This window comes from Cololabis saira, chromosome 18 (assembly GCF_033807715.1).
Source record: "Cololabis saira isolate AMF1-May2022 chromosome 18, fColSai1.1, whole genome shotgun sequence".
NCBI lineage: Eukaryota > Metazoa > Chordata > Actinopteri > Beloniformes > Belonidae > Cololabis > Cololabis saira.
Window position 1 is genome coordinate 23614855 of NC_084604.1, and position 16127 is coordinate 23630981.

The window sequence follows — 16127 nt, forward strand, 5'->3', positions numbered from 1 at the left end:
GATGGCGAAGACATGAATCGGTGGGTGTAAAATAAATCAACTTGGAGAGTGGCTTTAAATGTTGTTGTTTCTGTCCATAAACCTGTGACTGTTTTGGTGAGGAAGAAAAAAAAAGTCCTGAAAGCAGCGGCTAACTATTCAAGGCCTTATATTTAAATTCTACCTTCCTCAATGTCCCATCTTGGCACAAAGAAACGACAAGTAATCTCATTGAATAGTATGCTCTGGGTGCACAGAACATCCCATGCCCGGCCTAGAGCTTGAGTGAAAGTCTCCCGCACTCTTGTGAACATGCACACAGACGCGTAGATATTGACATTTTTGTTGCAGGAAAGCACTGCTACAGCGGTGAAGAGGAGGTCAAGTGTGCTTCCCAATCACAATGCCTGTTTCCGTCTATCTGTGTCTCTGGGTAGTTATTTGAATAAGTGGTGACTCACATACAGCTTTACACACTTATACACACACATAGACAAACATATTCTCTCTGTGTCTTTCTCTGCAAGTCATCTGAGACTCTTGCTAGGACTTTATTTGAAGTTATACGATACAAAGACCGAGATGAATAACTATTATACATGTAAATGTAAAAATGAGGACATTCATTAGTCTGTTGTTTATTTGTTTAACAAAAAACCTTTAAATGAGAAAGTGTGAAGAAAATTTCAAATAGTTGATGCAGCCACATCACTCCTTACACTTACTTTTGATGTTACTCTTGATGTTACTAATGCCTATTTTTTTTTTACCATATTGGGGCAGAAAGGTAAAATCAAGGCTACTGTGTAAATCAGCTCAAGAAGGAATAACTTGCTACACAACATAATAACTCATCTGTCACCAACATTCAAAGTAAATTAAAGCCGGTATTCCCTTATGGTGTTTTTAGCAGGGCAGGAGCAGCTCCTGTCACATTAAACTGTGTCTCCGTGTTGAGTGAGAATGGCACAACACCACAGCTGGCATGGGATCACCAGAGGGTGGAAGCGTATGTCTTCCAGTGGTACTCTGTCAGCAACCCACAGTTCATGCCTTCTTCACTTTCTCTTTTTTTTGCCTCTCCCTCTCTCTATCACTCTCCCTGTAGGTTACAACAGAGGACACGAAAAAGGACGACGATGGCATCTCCAATGGTAAAATAATGTTTCTGTGTAATGCTAGCCACCTCGTACTTGCTGACAGAAATATGCACTGTGTATCTGTACAAAAGAGGTTGCATATGAGATTACCAAAAATGAATTAAGCTTGATTGTAAATTACATATGTATCAAAGGTCCTCATTATTGGTTAAGTTATACAGGATAAGTTCAGCCTAACCCAGTTAATGTAATTAAATGTACTTGGAATCATCTTTTCCTTTATTGGTTGACCAAGATAGTTTGAATAAGATAGGACTGAAATTATTCTTTGTGACAACAAGCAAATACTCTGCTTTCACTCGCTCCCGTTTAGTTGCTTAGTAACACCCACAGTTTCAGTGAGCAGACCACCAGTGCTCAGTAGCAGAGACAATGCCCCTTGCCACCACAGTTTACTGATCAGACTTGCAGACTTTTTGCTTTAAGTAGGGCTTGGGGGCAGACTGTTTATATGTGCCTGCGTGTGTGTGTGTGCGACTGTGTGTGTGTGTATGACTGCACAGCATGCGTTCAGATAGTGGGAGTCTGTGAGTGGGAGTATGGATGTGCATGTGTGCTTACACTATGCCATTACGTAGGAGTTTGACCAATTCGGCTCAGTGCATTTAAGATAATGATTTGGATCTAGGATAACTTGGTATGAGTCATGCGTTTTGTTACTCACAATATTATGAAATAGGAGATTTCAGTGACAGATACATATCCATTTAGCACCAAGTGTAGCATAAAAAGCAATAGTCCCTTTGTGGCTTGATAAGTTAACGTTTTTCCCTAAATGTGATGCTGATAATTTGTTTTAGTATCAGTGAATAAGGTTAAACTAAATATTTAAACTCTCTCAAGCTAGAAACTATTTTAGATCAGTTAAATAATGTCATGCTAAGTGTAATTTGAAACCTCCCAGACAGGCCCACAACTGCGGTGAAAGAGCCTGTAACTGAGCAATCACTTGCTGTTGCCAAGCCTATCCTGCACAAGACATGGGTGGACCTTGACGGCTTTGCAAAATGTTTTCAGTGAGATACACACGCCAACACATAGCTGCAATTTGACCAATGAATAAACATGAACAAATAAGATGAAGTAGCTTACAGTCGTTTACTTGACTTCATAAGAATTGATTAAACAGAAAAATATATTACATACTTTTTTCACCTTTTCCCAGGACACTCTTGGTCTTTCATAAACCGGATATGTACTCACATCATATCAAGAGATCACATTTTAAGGTACAGAATTTCACAGTAAGTCAGTGTTTAAAACTGCTGGTTCAGTCTTCAGACCTGGAATTTTGAGCTTTCGTTCTTACATTTTCCTCACATTTTTCATAGTGTTATAGGTCAATATATTGATTATATCACAGTTACAGTAACTTAACTGTTCATTTGTCAGCAGAGCAGCATCCTGCCCAAAACTACAGGAGGCTCTGGATTGTCTTCTCATTCTCTCACCTCTGGATCCCTGGCTGAAGCAAGTGCTGAAGTACTCATACAAACACACAATGACACCTTCACACTGACAATTGATTCTCTGTGCATTCTCATCTTCTTGAGCCACCTTTCTCTCTGTTTATTACACCCCCAAATGGATTTCTTCTCTTTCACTTTTTCTGTTCAGCCTTCAGTTATATCTATATGTACAGTATATTAGCATAAACGTGTATGTTTGTGTGATTTCCTGCAGTGTCCAGAGGTAAGAAACACATACTTCCTGTGTGTGGACAGCGTTCAGTCTTCCAGATCCTCATCAGATTTTCTGCTCTTCTTCTCTGGGGTGATACAGCTGAAGAGATTAAGAAACACCTGCAAACACAATTACTTTTGTACAACTAATGTCAAGAGATCGATTGTGCTACAGCAGCCATAACTGTATTGTAGAATTCATTAATTAAACATCATAATATTTGATCTGTACAGTAGATATAAATATTAATTATTAATTAATTAAAGCTGCAAGCAGCGATGAACGGGCCCTCGCACTCATGGCCACCACCCTCCATAAGCATATCAAAAATGACACCACCCACGACTTCCTATGTCAAACCATTCAAAAGTTATATCAGAAAATAGGAACAACCAATCAGAAGAAGGGCGGGGCTAATGTTCACCAATTATGGCCAAGGACTCAAAACCGAGTCTGATGACACCACCCACGAGTCTTTATGTCAAACCATTCAAAAGTTATAACAGAAAATAGGGACAACCAATCAGAAGAAGGGGCAGGGCTAATTCAGGCCAATGAAGCTCAAGGACTTAATACCGAATCCGATGACACCATCCACGACTCTATATCAAACCATTCAAAAGTTATAGCAGAAAATAAGGACGACCAATCAGAAGAAGGGGCGGGGCTAATTAAGGCTAATGAAGCTCAAGGACTCAATAGGAGTCCGATGACACCACCCACGACTCTCTATGTCAAACCATTCAAGAGTGATAGCAGAAAATAGGGACAACCAATCAGAAGAAGGGGCGGGGCTAATTTTCACCAATTATGGTCAAGGACTCAATACCGAGTCCGATGACACCACCCACAACTCTTTATGTCAAACAATTCAAAAGTTATAGCAGAGAAAAGTTTTCTAGGGGGGGCGCTGTTGAGCCATAAGGCCACGCCCATTAATGCAAACCATGAAATATCAAATTTATCGTCAGGCCTGGCTTGCGTGCAAAATTTGGTGACTTTTGGGGAACTATCAAATATGGACCAATCAGATGAAGGGGGGGGGCGCGCTTTTTGGCGTCTAGCGTCGCCACGCAAACGCTTTTGAAAGAGAAAAGTAATGCGTGTTGTCGCAGGATGGAGACGCACATTTTGATGTATAACACACCTGGGTGCACATTACGGTTCGGGCCGTATTAACTGCCGAAGGAATGGCATAAATTGCGCCAAAAATACACAATTAATTCAAAATGGCCGACTTCCTGTTCGGTTGCGGCCATGGTGCCATAACTTTTGAATGGTTTGAATTAAAGAGTCATGGGTGGTGTCATCGGACTCGGTATTGAGTACTTGACCTTCATTGGCATGAATTAGCCCCGCCCCTTTTTCTGATTGGTCAATATTTGATAGTCCCTATGTTCTACTATAACTTATGAATGGTTTGACATAAAGACTCATGGGTGGTGTCATCGAACTCGGTTTTGAGTATTTGACCTTCATTGGCATGAATTAGCCCCGCCCCTTTTTCTGATTGGTCGATATTTGATATATCCTATTTTCTGCCATAACTTTTGAATGGTATGACATCCAGAGTCGTGGGTGGTGTCATCGGACTCGGTTTTGACTACTTCACCTTAATTGGTGCAAATTAGCCCCGCCCCTTCTTCTGATTGGTCTATATGTGATAGTTCCGATTTTCTGCAATAACTTTTGAATGGTTTGACATAAAGACTCGTGGGTGGTGTCATCGGACTCAGTTTTGAGTCCTTGAACATAATTGCTGCAAATTAGCCCTGCCCTTTCCCCTGATTGGTCGATATCTGATAGTTCCTACTTTCTGCCATAATTTTGAATGGTTTGGTATAGAGAGTCGTGGCTGGTGGCATCCGCTAAATGTCCAGGCCTGAAGAATCTACATGCAAGTCATACAAGCGCTTCCACTGCAGCACGCCTGAACGTGCACAAGGGTGTGAGGGCCCGTTCATCGCTGCATGCAGCTTTAATTTATAATTAAATTTAATTTTTAATTTACATTTATATTCACATCTTGATAGTAACACACCGTGGTATTTAAGGTTACACACCATATAAGGAAAAGCTTCATGCTTGTCTTTAATCTATTATAAAACATTTTTTGACTTAATACGTAATCTGTGAAATTGATCTGGCACTTATCTGATTTGATATTTTACCTGCCCATATTCACACATCATAACCATGAAAGATATTATCCTCTTTTTGAGAACCTTATGGACAGTGTTCAGTTTTTGTTTAGCGCCTTTGGGAGCTTGTCATACCTTGGATATCTGCCTGCTTAAGTTGCTCTGAAAAGCAGAAAGACGTTGTCCCAGTCTCTATTAATGGGTGTGACTTGGCCTAGAAGGAGAGGGCCTAGTTTCTGGGGTCAGGTGCATATATATGCAGCAGTGCAATTACCACTGAGCCATAATCTCACGCGGCACTCAACGTACAAAACTCTATAGTACTGCCTCTCCAGGAGATATTAACTAATTCAGCCAAGCTTTAGGACAGAAATTATTTTTAATCAGTTAACAAGTTGATATGTGGCAGTTTTTCCAGTTGGTGTTTTTTTTTTTTTTTTTTTGATCTCTTCACTAACATGCTGTCTTCTGCAGATTTGCTCTTTTGTTATCCCCTCTCATATTTTTTTTCTCTCTGTCCCCTTATGTGCCTCACCTTCTTTTCTCTAGCTCCCATTCATTTCCTTCTTGTATGCTCTAGTCAAGCACTGCCTCAGTCCTCATCCATCTAGTTAGGCTGTGATGGCTGAATTATGTAAAGCTAATGGGGCAAAGAAAGTGTGGTTCCACTCTCTCTTGCCTGACCAGGCCTTGTGAACTCAGCTTGGCACTTGGTGGACACACATCAGACTCCGGTACTTATTGCAGGATAAAACAGAGAAATGTTATTGTCTTATAAAAAAAGGTTGTGCATTGCATATGCTGAGGAATTGGGATGGGGATAAGAGATGTGTTGCTTTTCATATTCTTTTAGCCACGTTCAGCCTTGGTGAAATCTTACTTCAAGCATCAAAATGAAAAAAAGCCCATATTTTTACCCAAACTGTACATATTTAATCATTAAATTATTAAGACACATCTTCTAGTTCAATATGTCGGTTCAAGAATGGGAACAATAACACCTGAAAGGCTTCATTGCGTGGTATCTTGAGTGCCAGAATGTCTTGTGGGTGTTGAAAAGTGTCAACCATTCTAGAAAGATTAAAGTTTTACCATCCCATATTTGTATTGCAATGTGTTGCTGGTCTGGAATGTAGCTATCAATGTATTTTAAGAAATTAAAGTAAATTGAAGCTGCAAGCAGCGATGAACGGGCCCTCGCACTCACGGCCACCACCCCCCATAAGCATATCAGAAATGACACCACCCACGACTTTCTATGTCAAACCATTCAAAAGTTATAGCAGAAAAAGAGGACAACCAATCAGAAGAAGGGGCGGGGCTAATTCAGGCCAATGAAGGTCAAGGACTCAATACCGAGTCCCATGACACCACCCACGACTCTTTATGTCAAACCATTCAAAAGTTATGGCAGAGAAAAGTATTCTAGGGGGCGCTGTTGAGCCGTTAGGCCACGCCCATTAATGCAAACCATGAAATATCAAATTTATCGCCAGGCCTGGCTTGGTGCAAAATTTGGTGACTTTTGGAGAACTATCAAATATGGACCAATCAGATGAAGGGGGGGCGCGCTTTTTGGCGTCTAGCGTCGCCACGGTAACACTTTTGAAAGAGAAAAGTAATGCGCCTAATCGCAGGGTGGAGACGCACATTTTGATGTATAACACACCTGGGTGCACGTTACGGTTCGGGCGGTATTAACTGCCGAAGGAACGGCATTAATTTCAACAAAATGACACGATTAATTCAAAATGGCTGACTTCCTGTTCGGTTTCGGCCATGGCGCCAAGAGACTTTTCTTTAAGTTGCGACATGATACAGGTGTGTACCGATTTTCGTGCATGTACGTCAAACCGTATTGTGGGGCTTGAGGCACAAAGTTTTCTAGGGGGCACTGTTGAGCCATTTTGCCATGCCCATTAATGCAAACCATTAAATATCAAATTTTTCGCCAGGCCTGACTTGCATGCAAAATTTGGTGACTTTTTGGGCACGTTTAGGGGGAAAAAAAGGCCCCCCTTTCGTCAGAAGAAAGAAAAAAGAAAAAAGAAAAAAAAAATTCCTACAGATACAATAGGGCCTTCGCACTGATGGTGCTCGGGCCCTAATAAGTCAAAACATCAGGCAGCACAGTGGCTTGGTGGTTAGCACTGTCAGCGAGAAGCGAGAAGGTTCCCTGTTCGACTCCCTGGCCCGGCGGGGGTCATTCTGTGTGGAGTTTGCATGTTCCCTCCGGATACTCCGGCTTCCTCCCGCAGTCCAAAAACATGCACACTAGGTTAATTGATGATTATAAATTCCCCGTAGGTGTGAGTGTGAGTATGTCTGGTTGTTTGTCTGTATATGTGCCCCTGTGATGGACTGGAGACCTGTCCAGGTTGGACCCCTGCCTCTCGCCTGTGATGAGCTGGGATAGGCTCCAGCAGACCCCCGTGACCCTGCAAAGGATAAAGCGGGTGTAGAAAATGGATGGATGGAAGTCAAAACTTCCAGAGTTCATAGTATAATCTAAAAAATCCTCCTCCAACTCATTAACACATGTAACCTTTGAAGAAAAATTTAACCTACACTACTCTTGAGTTATTGTTTCTGGTATATTACTTATTTTGTGACACCCTATATTTAAAAATCCTAAATGAGTCTAAGAAGCCAGCATCAGTTTATTTTTGAAGTCATAGCCAAGTTACACATCCAGGCTGTTGTTTTCACAAGAATGAGTCCAAATGTTTAAGTGTAATCATTAATGTGCAGAAAATCTGGGTTACATTGTTTTTTTGTTTTTTTTTCTTCAAATAAAGCTTGTAATGTCTCTCCTTCTCAGCCGCCATGTGCTGTGTGTGCAGACATGTGCAGCGCTGGGCTACCAGGTCCACTTGTGCAGTAAGACACCATTCATCTTTGGGAATGAAGAAATCGTTATGTCACACCTTACAAAGGTAACAACATCCTATTATTACGGTATAAACTTCGCATTTGCAACACCCTTTTTTTTTGTGTATAAACAGTAACTAGGGATGCCCCGATACCGATACTGGTACTGGTATCGGGGCCGATACTCGTACTTATATACTCGTACTCGCAAAATTTCTCCGATACCACGCACCGATACTTCATTGTTGTTGTAGTTACTGGTTAGCGCCGCTAGGGGGAGACGTTGAGCCGCCCCGCGGCTCCCCGGGTCAGTCTGCAGCCTGGCAGAGCAGCAGCTCTGTGCCAGTAGCCAGCTGTTCCATGTTTCAGTAAATTCTATCTTCCTTAATTATACAAACTGGACGGTTGAGTATTACCCTTCCTCACAGGGAACTTTATTAAACACTCCACGTAACTCACAGTACAACATAAACAATCCCATTGTTACATTCTGGTTAGCCGCGTTAGCCGATTAGCCGCGTTAGCCGGTTAGCCAGATTAGTTCCGTTAGCCGCGCCGACAGCCCGCAGTCTGTCTTGCTTCTGTCGTCGTCCCTTATTTTGAAATATGTCCACCCTGCTGACATCCCGCTTACATTAATTGTCACTATCTTGCCTGAAACGGCACTGTCTGTCTCACCCACGGGTATCACTCTATATAACCGGACTGTAACAATGGGATTGTTTATGTTCTTCTTCTTCTTCTCTGTTTTATTGGCGGATCGCAACCAACTTTAAGGTGCATACCGCCACCTACTGTACAAGAGTGTGTAAAATAATTTCATTTAGCCTGTTTTTTAAATTCTATTTTATTGTTTATGTTGTTTCACACGGACGGCTTCAGGTGAAGAACCGCACATGCGCAGTTGATGTACCTGCGATGAGACTAAAGCGCAGAGGAAAGCCCCGCTGGCCGAGTTTTGTTTAAAATTGAATTTCTGTTTGCAAATAAAACCTGTCTTCCAATTCATTGCATTTTTCATTGCATTTTTAGCCTAGTTATTTTTGTGGTAGAAGTATCGGATCGGTACTCGGTATCGGTGAGTACACAAATTAAAATACTCATACTCGTACTCGGTGTGAAAAAAATGGTATCGGGACGTCCCTAACAGTAACCTCTCCCTCACACGTACATGTTAAAATTGAGCAAAGTTTGAGGTCCTGTGTCGTTTTCAGTGTCAATAAACTTCCAGCTACACAGCTACTGCTCGCTAATGAAATTCTTCTTGAGATGGGACAGTTTCAGAACATGTAGCTTACCTGTGTACCAAGCGGGAAGAAACTTTATTGTTTATTTTTATTGATAGTTTTTGGTATGATGAAGACATGTCAGAAACACCCACTGTTGCAGTGTTGCAAAGCACGGCTGTGTGAGTAAGGTGTAATTTTCTATCTAAGTCTCATGTGGTTTGAATAAACAGGTTGTTCAGTCTACCAAGACAACTTTGATAAAGCATTGTACAACTGGCATAGGGTTCCCCCTTCCTTTCTCACAATGATGAAGTAAGATATAGGAAAAAATCTGTATTTACAAAATATCATCTTTCACTGTTTCACTTGCAGCACCACTAACTAAGAAAAGAGGTACTTATCCACATATTTTCTTACTTAACAGGAAAGTGCATGTTTCACTGAGCAGGCCTCATCCATATTTATGGCCTTGTCCAGAATGGTGGCTTCCTTTAGTGATGTGGAGAAGTTAGTTACCAGCCCTCAGAAAGAGCTTGGAAAAGACTCACTGCCCTGAAAAGGTGAACTCCACTGTGGACACATGGGAACATTACAAGGTAGCATGTTCATAATGGCACATAGGCTGTATGTAGCAGTAATATCTTGCTATATTTTATAGTGATTAGTTTACAGTTGCCACATGACATTGAAGCTCAGACCTGAGATAAACTTTCACTCTAGAATGTAACTATTTTTCAGCGGCCATATTTAGATAAAAAAGTGTCTTATTCCATCAGTAACATCCTTTTTTTTTTTTCTAATTGTAACAATTTTTTTTTTTTTTATCATACCCATTTTGATTCCCACTCCTTCATCTGAGGTTTTATTTACTTAGTTTTAAGACCTAATAAGAGACTGATAGGATTTTTATCAGTTTGGGAATATTTATATATACTAAAACTGCATCACCTCAAATTACACTTGGACTCTGATGTCTTCTAACCCTTGTAAAGACTTATTTAGCTATTTATAAAGAATGAAATAAACCCCAAATTGATGTGTATTTGTACCTAAGATGGAAGTTAAAAAAAAGTGTGTGTGTGTGTGTGTGTGTGTGTGTGTATTTGTGTGTGTGTGTGTATTTGTGTGTGTGTGTGTATTTGTGTGTGTGTGTGTGTGTGTGTGTGTGTGTGTGTGTGTGTGTGTGTGTGTGTGTGTGTGTGTGCCCCTAGGTGTTCATTTGTGTGTTGGGGATTAGGTGTTTCATTCAGCTGTTTACCACATGGTTTGTGAGGCTTTGGGCAGAAAGCTAACATCTGAAGAAGAATTTGCTGTTCAGGCCCTCACTACTGACACGTCACTTTTAGCTTCTGACTCAAGGGAATACTCTCCCAGATGTAAGTGCTACTTGTGTGTTTGATTATTTTCTTATCTTGTCCATGTTAATATAGTTATAAGTATACATATGAAAGTCTTAATTTAAGGTAGACTAAACAATTCTATGCAACTTTTAATCCAGAATACCTTTTGTCGCATTCAGTATTAATATCTCTTCCTCTTCATTTGTTTTGACAGTATAAATAGCTGCTATAGAGAAGAAGTCTCACAAATGTGTTTCACATTTCAGTTGGCACATCTATCTATCCTCTGGGTTAGTTTTGGGTGAAAAGATGAGAATAGTTGAACCTTTCAAGTGGAGGGACAGGGACAAGCTAGTTAAACTGCCAGACTTGTTGCATGTCTGATCTCATGACTTTTGAACAGTTGCTACAGCCCAAACAATTCCTATGTTGATGATTAACACATTGCATCCATGTGAAATCTGCCTGATAGGTGAATTACTCTGGTTCACTGCCTGACATACTTTACCCAATTGTTTGAATGAGAATTAAGAATAATTTTCAAAAGATTGGATCTATTTATGTTTGAATAGTTTAAATATTTTCCATCAGAGAATGTTCCAGTTTAGATTATTCACCTCCACTTTTCTCTCTTCTGCCTTCATGGCATTAGTATTGGCAGAAGACAAAGATTCAAAACCCCCAGAAATCCGGAGAGACAGCCTGCCAACAGACACAGACAACCAGACAGTCACAAATCTGCAAGAGGTCCAAAATGCCACAGAACCTGGTAAACCTATGCACAAACACACATGGAAAATGTGTGGATGATGTCTAACATATAAGCAGCGAAAGCCCTCGCTTTTGATCAGAGAAACCCAGCAAACATTTTTGGGAAAAATTCAATACGATTATCAACTGAAGTTATATCTGTATATTATTACTCAATGTCTGGAAACACACAGGATTTAAATAAAACTATGTCTGCTTCTTGGATCAATTGTTTGATTTAGCCTGATGGCATGCACTGAGCCTTGGAGCAGAGGCACATGCAACTATTGATGAGACTGCCACTCTTACTAATGCACCCTGACAGATAAAGGGTGGCCACAGAAGGGATACACATGTATATGAGGTATCTCAGCACACACTCTGACAGACAACATGTCTGCCTTCACCACCAAACGCTTCATTTGTGAAAAACATGGTCTTCAGACATAGCATAGGACACCGTCACTCTTTGAAGTATAGACAACCTTATGAATGCAGATGTTGTACAAAGCAGCAGTGTATTTCTGCATTTGTAACATTTTGCCTTTTTATACACAGTATTTCTAAAAATAAACTGAACATGTAAAATACCCAAATGCATTATTGTAGAATCCATTTGCCAACACTGGTAAGAACATGGGTTGGTTATTATGTACCATTAGCCTGAACACACATACGGGCTTAATGCCTTCACATCTGTGAAATTGGCCTGTCATGGTTAAGTTGTTTCAATTTTTATTCACCTTCCTTTCAGTCCATTAAGTGCATTTTTCATTGTGGCACTTGCAGAGATATCAAAACATCAGTCATACTTCAGAAACTGTGGTTATCTTCACTTCCCCTCACTGCACATGTTTATCACATGAGCTATCTGAAACAAGTCAGGGGTTACCCCCCTATGCATGTTTTCCATGCTGCTCTTTTACGCATTTCCCTTCACTCTTTCCTGTTTGCTTCCTCTTTTCTGTTTTCTCTTTGATTTTTAAGATGATGGAAGATTTTAAACTTTGTAATGCTAAATTTGAAAAGGTGACCATTTAAGAGGAGAGAGGAGGAGGAATGAATTAGAGTATAACATAACATACAAGATAACATAAATACATATTTTAACTATGATTTGATCTAATTTAAAGTCTCATGGCAAATACACACCTATCAACACATGTGCTCACGAACATAGATTGTTCTCTATCAGAGTGGTTACTTGTATAGTGAGATGAGCCTGGCAAGTAAAAGCAAGGTGGGAATAATCTCCCATTAGCTGTCCCTGAGTGAGGCAAAAATGCAGTGTACAATTTCTCTTCATAAGCAATTACTTTTTCATGTTTGTTAGTAACATGTAACATCTTTCATCCTTTACGTTGTGTGCTTTATAATTCAGGAATGAAGGAGAACCTTCATGCTTTCAAGATCCTCTTGCAAATGTGGCGGCAGATTGAAGCAAATGCAGAAAAACATGCTGCCATTTTGCTTCGGTAAATGAAACAATGACAAAACTGCACTACTGTTCTGACCAATGAAAATTGTATTTTATACAGTTAAATTATACCTATTACATTGCAGATTTTTGCTAATGCAAGTGTCATTATCTAACAGAGTATGAGAGTACGGCTATGTTGTGTGCCAAAGCTCTGTTCATTGCATGGCATGCGTTTAGCCTCGCTGTTGCATTTGCATGCCCAGAATCTGCTCCCTCCCCTAGTTGTAGTAGCCTGAGGGGGCCATGCAGGGAGCATTTTCCACATTGTGTTCCATCTTTTCCCAGTGGTACCATCTGCTGTTTATACTCTCCTTGTTCCAATCAGCTTGGAGCGTCTGCTGAATGACCCGCTGCTTGGGGAAGAATGTGTGCACACAAACACTGAAAGCTTGTACAGCGTGTGTATGCAGGGGAAAAGATGGGGTTTGATGGGTGTTAGTAACCGTTCAGCATGTGTCTTAAATAACAAAAACGTCCACTTCCTGCTGATAGCCGAAGCGAATTGTCCTCTCCCCTAGTGTTCTCTTTTCCTTCACTTATTTGCTGGATTTCATTCATTTCCACTTAAACTATAGAAATGTTTTTGGATATTAAATAACTACATTTTGTCATCTCATCATATTCATCGTACATTTGAAATGAAATATGCGTTGACATTCTGTGTTTCCTGCACAGGTATATAATTCTGCAAAGAAAGAAGGGGTCTACCATTGTCTACAGGATGATTCGTCCAGAATCACCTTTGCTGATTACTCTGTCTCCCTGCAAGAGACTTCCAGCTCGTGGATTTTGGTCTTTAGGTTAGGCCTGAAAAACATTCCTTTGATTAACAACAATTCTTCAACATTGGAAGTTTATATTTATTGCCCACTTCATTGTTGCACAGAGAGGTCTTCCTTGTTCCGAAGGAGATGCTGCTGGTACTGAAGGTCCTAATTGTCTGCTCCATGTCATAAATAATGATACCGGAGAAGAGATGGATATGCTCTTCAACAAAGTGGCACCCCATGTCTATCAGCCCACTAATGTATGTGGATATGAAACCCACACTTACATCTAAACTTGACAGGTTCACACATACTTTTGAAAGTATTTGCATATTCATAGTTTATCTATCATCAGGATTAATCACATTATTTTAGGAACACTTCGGGACCTGGGTTAATTATGAAGTGGATGGGAACTGACTGTTTTAAGACCAGTTGTAGCTGTATGCTGTAGCAATTTTGTCACATTTTACACACTGTCTAAAAATCTATGTTTAAATTTCCTCGTTAATCTAATAGATTTTTTTTGTTGTTATTTTGTAACAGAACGGTTACACTTTTGTGGCAGAGGTCATCACATCTGAATTACCTCCTACTGGAGCCACTTGGAGGCTGCGGTTGATTGGGACAAAGGAATCAATTCCAAAACTGTCCTGCGAAACTCCTCTCAATATGTTTTCAGTGAAGAAATTCCAAGATTATTACATTCCCAGTAAAAACAATGTCATATGCGGGTATGAAAACAATGGGATATATATTTAAAGTAAATTAAAAATGAAGAAAACATTTCTATCAATCAAATTAAATCTGTTGTTAAATTTATTTTGAAATGCAAGACAAATTAATGTTGCTCTTAGACTAATAGCACTTGCAATTATCTGTAGATATTCTACAGTTTCCTTGTTCAGGTGACAACAGACGTCTTAGGAACCATTCAGTTTCAAACTTCAAAGCCAGATGTGTTGATACACTTGTCCATTCTGAGCCATGGGAAGGAAGTAGCTGGCAACACTGGGATGGGTCATGTGGTAGTTCTTGCTTTCTACTTCCTGGCTGCTGAAGGTAAGCAGTCATTATATGCTGTAAACAGTTTAATTGATGACTAAAACTGTTAACACGATGGCAAAACCTAAATTATGTCCCAGAAAATAATGTGCAGTGTGTCTTAATTTATCTGTGATGATCTCAGTTGGTTTAATTTAAGATTTAATTTGTAGAATTTTTTAACAGGGGATTGTGTGAAATAATTTTGTGTAGTCTGTTACCAGCAGTAGGCAGTTTGGAGAATCAGAAGGGGATTCTGATGGGGATTAAAGCAAACAGGAAAGAAATTTTACCACCTAAAGGAACTCACATTGTGAATTTCATAGCAACTTAAGGAAATTCTGTAATAGATATTTTTATGCATTGTCACGTTTGGATCAGACAGTTATTTGCTACTTCTCTAAATTTTCTTTTCATCTAAATATTTATGTCGCAACAATGTCACAAAACAGACTGCTACACAGATCCAGGTTTAAAAATTACAATATAAATTGTGTATGTAGGTTTCACACATTTGTCTCCTCATTGGTTTAGGTTTTGTGAAAGTGATACATCTGTGGAGATTCATTTATCCAGGTAGAAAGTTCTTCTAAAAAGGATTTTATTTTAAAAACACTGGAATTAAAACATACTTAAAAACACAAGACGTTTCGGTGTTCATCCAAACACCTTCATCAGTTGTTTGGTCCACAGGAAGTAGCTCTGGCACTTATAGACACAAAGGAGTCACATGACTAAGGTCACATGACTGCCCAATGAGTGAGCCAGAGAAGATGGTTTCCCAGGAGCCTAAACTGATGCCCCTCCCCCCGCCTGTGAGGTGGAGCAAGTTGGTTGGTCTGTTAAGCGCCGGGGTAATGTCTTCAAAACAGCCTTCAAAACAGCCTATAACTATAAATGTCTATAACTGCCAGAGCTACTTCCTGTGGACCAAACAACTGATGAAGGTGTTTGGATGAACACCGAAACGTCTTGTGTTTTTAAGTATGTTTTAAGTCCAGTGTTTTTAAAATAAAATCCTTTTTAGAAAAAGTAGTGATACAGTGTAATATGTTGTGTTGCAGTTCATACAAGGTTGCATTTACCTATTTTTAAGACTGCTGAGAGACCATTTCCAAATAGAAGCAGCATCACATTTAGTTAAAAATACAATAAAACATATTAAAACTTCAGGATCTTACAGCATTTTCCTAGTCTTACTGATCTTTTTTTACAGGAACCATATTACAAGGAATACTTTTTATCCGTCCTCATCTATTTTTTTTTTTTTATAAATTTGTTTATTGTAAACAGGACAATGATAACGACAATAACAAGAGCAACAAAGCGAGTAGAACATTACTATATACAGTACAGGTGCTTGCTGATCAGAGAAAACAATTAAATAATAATAACGGTGAATAACAAAAAGAAAAAAAAAACAAAGAAAAAAGGAGCACAATATATCGGAATCTCTTGAGAAAGGAAAAATAAACGGAAAGAAGAGGTGTGCTCCATCTTCACATCGAATCCTGTTTACATTATTTTTTCAATTTTTATAGTGAGCTTTTACCCACTCCTGCCACCCCCCACCCCCCACCCTCGCCCCTAGGTATGTTGAGCCACAAATAATAAAATGACTAAGTTAATAAAAATAAAATCATACGTTAATAAAGGGGGGAAAGCGAATAAGTAAACTGGTTA

The 16127-nt window shown here is 39.7% G+C and overlaps 1 pseudogene; it reads left to right on the top strand.

The window, feature by feature from the left end:
- Positions 1–964: 964 nt before the first annotated feature.
- LOC133464800 (androglobin-like) lies at positions 965–14674 on the top strand (annotated as a pseudogene).
- Positions 14675–16127: the final 1453 nt, after the last annotated feature.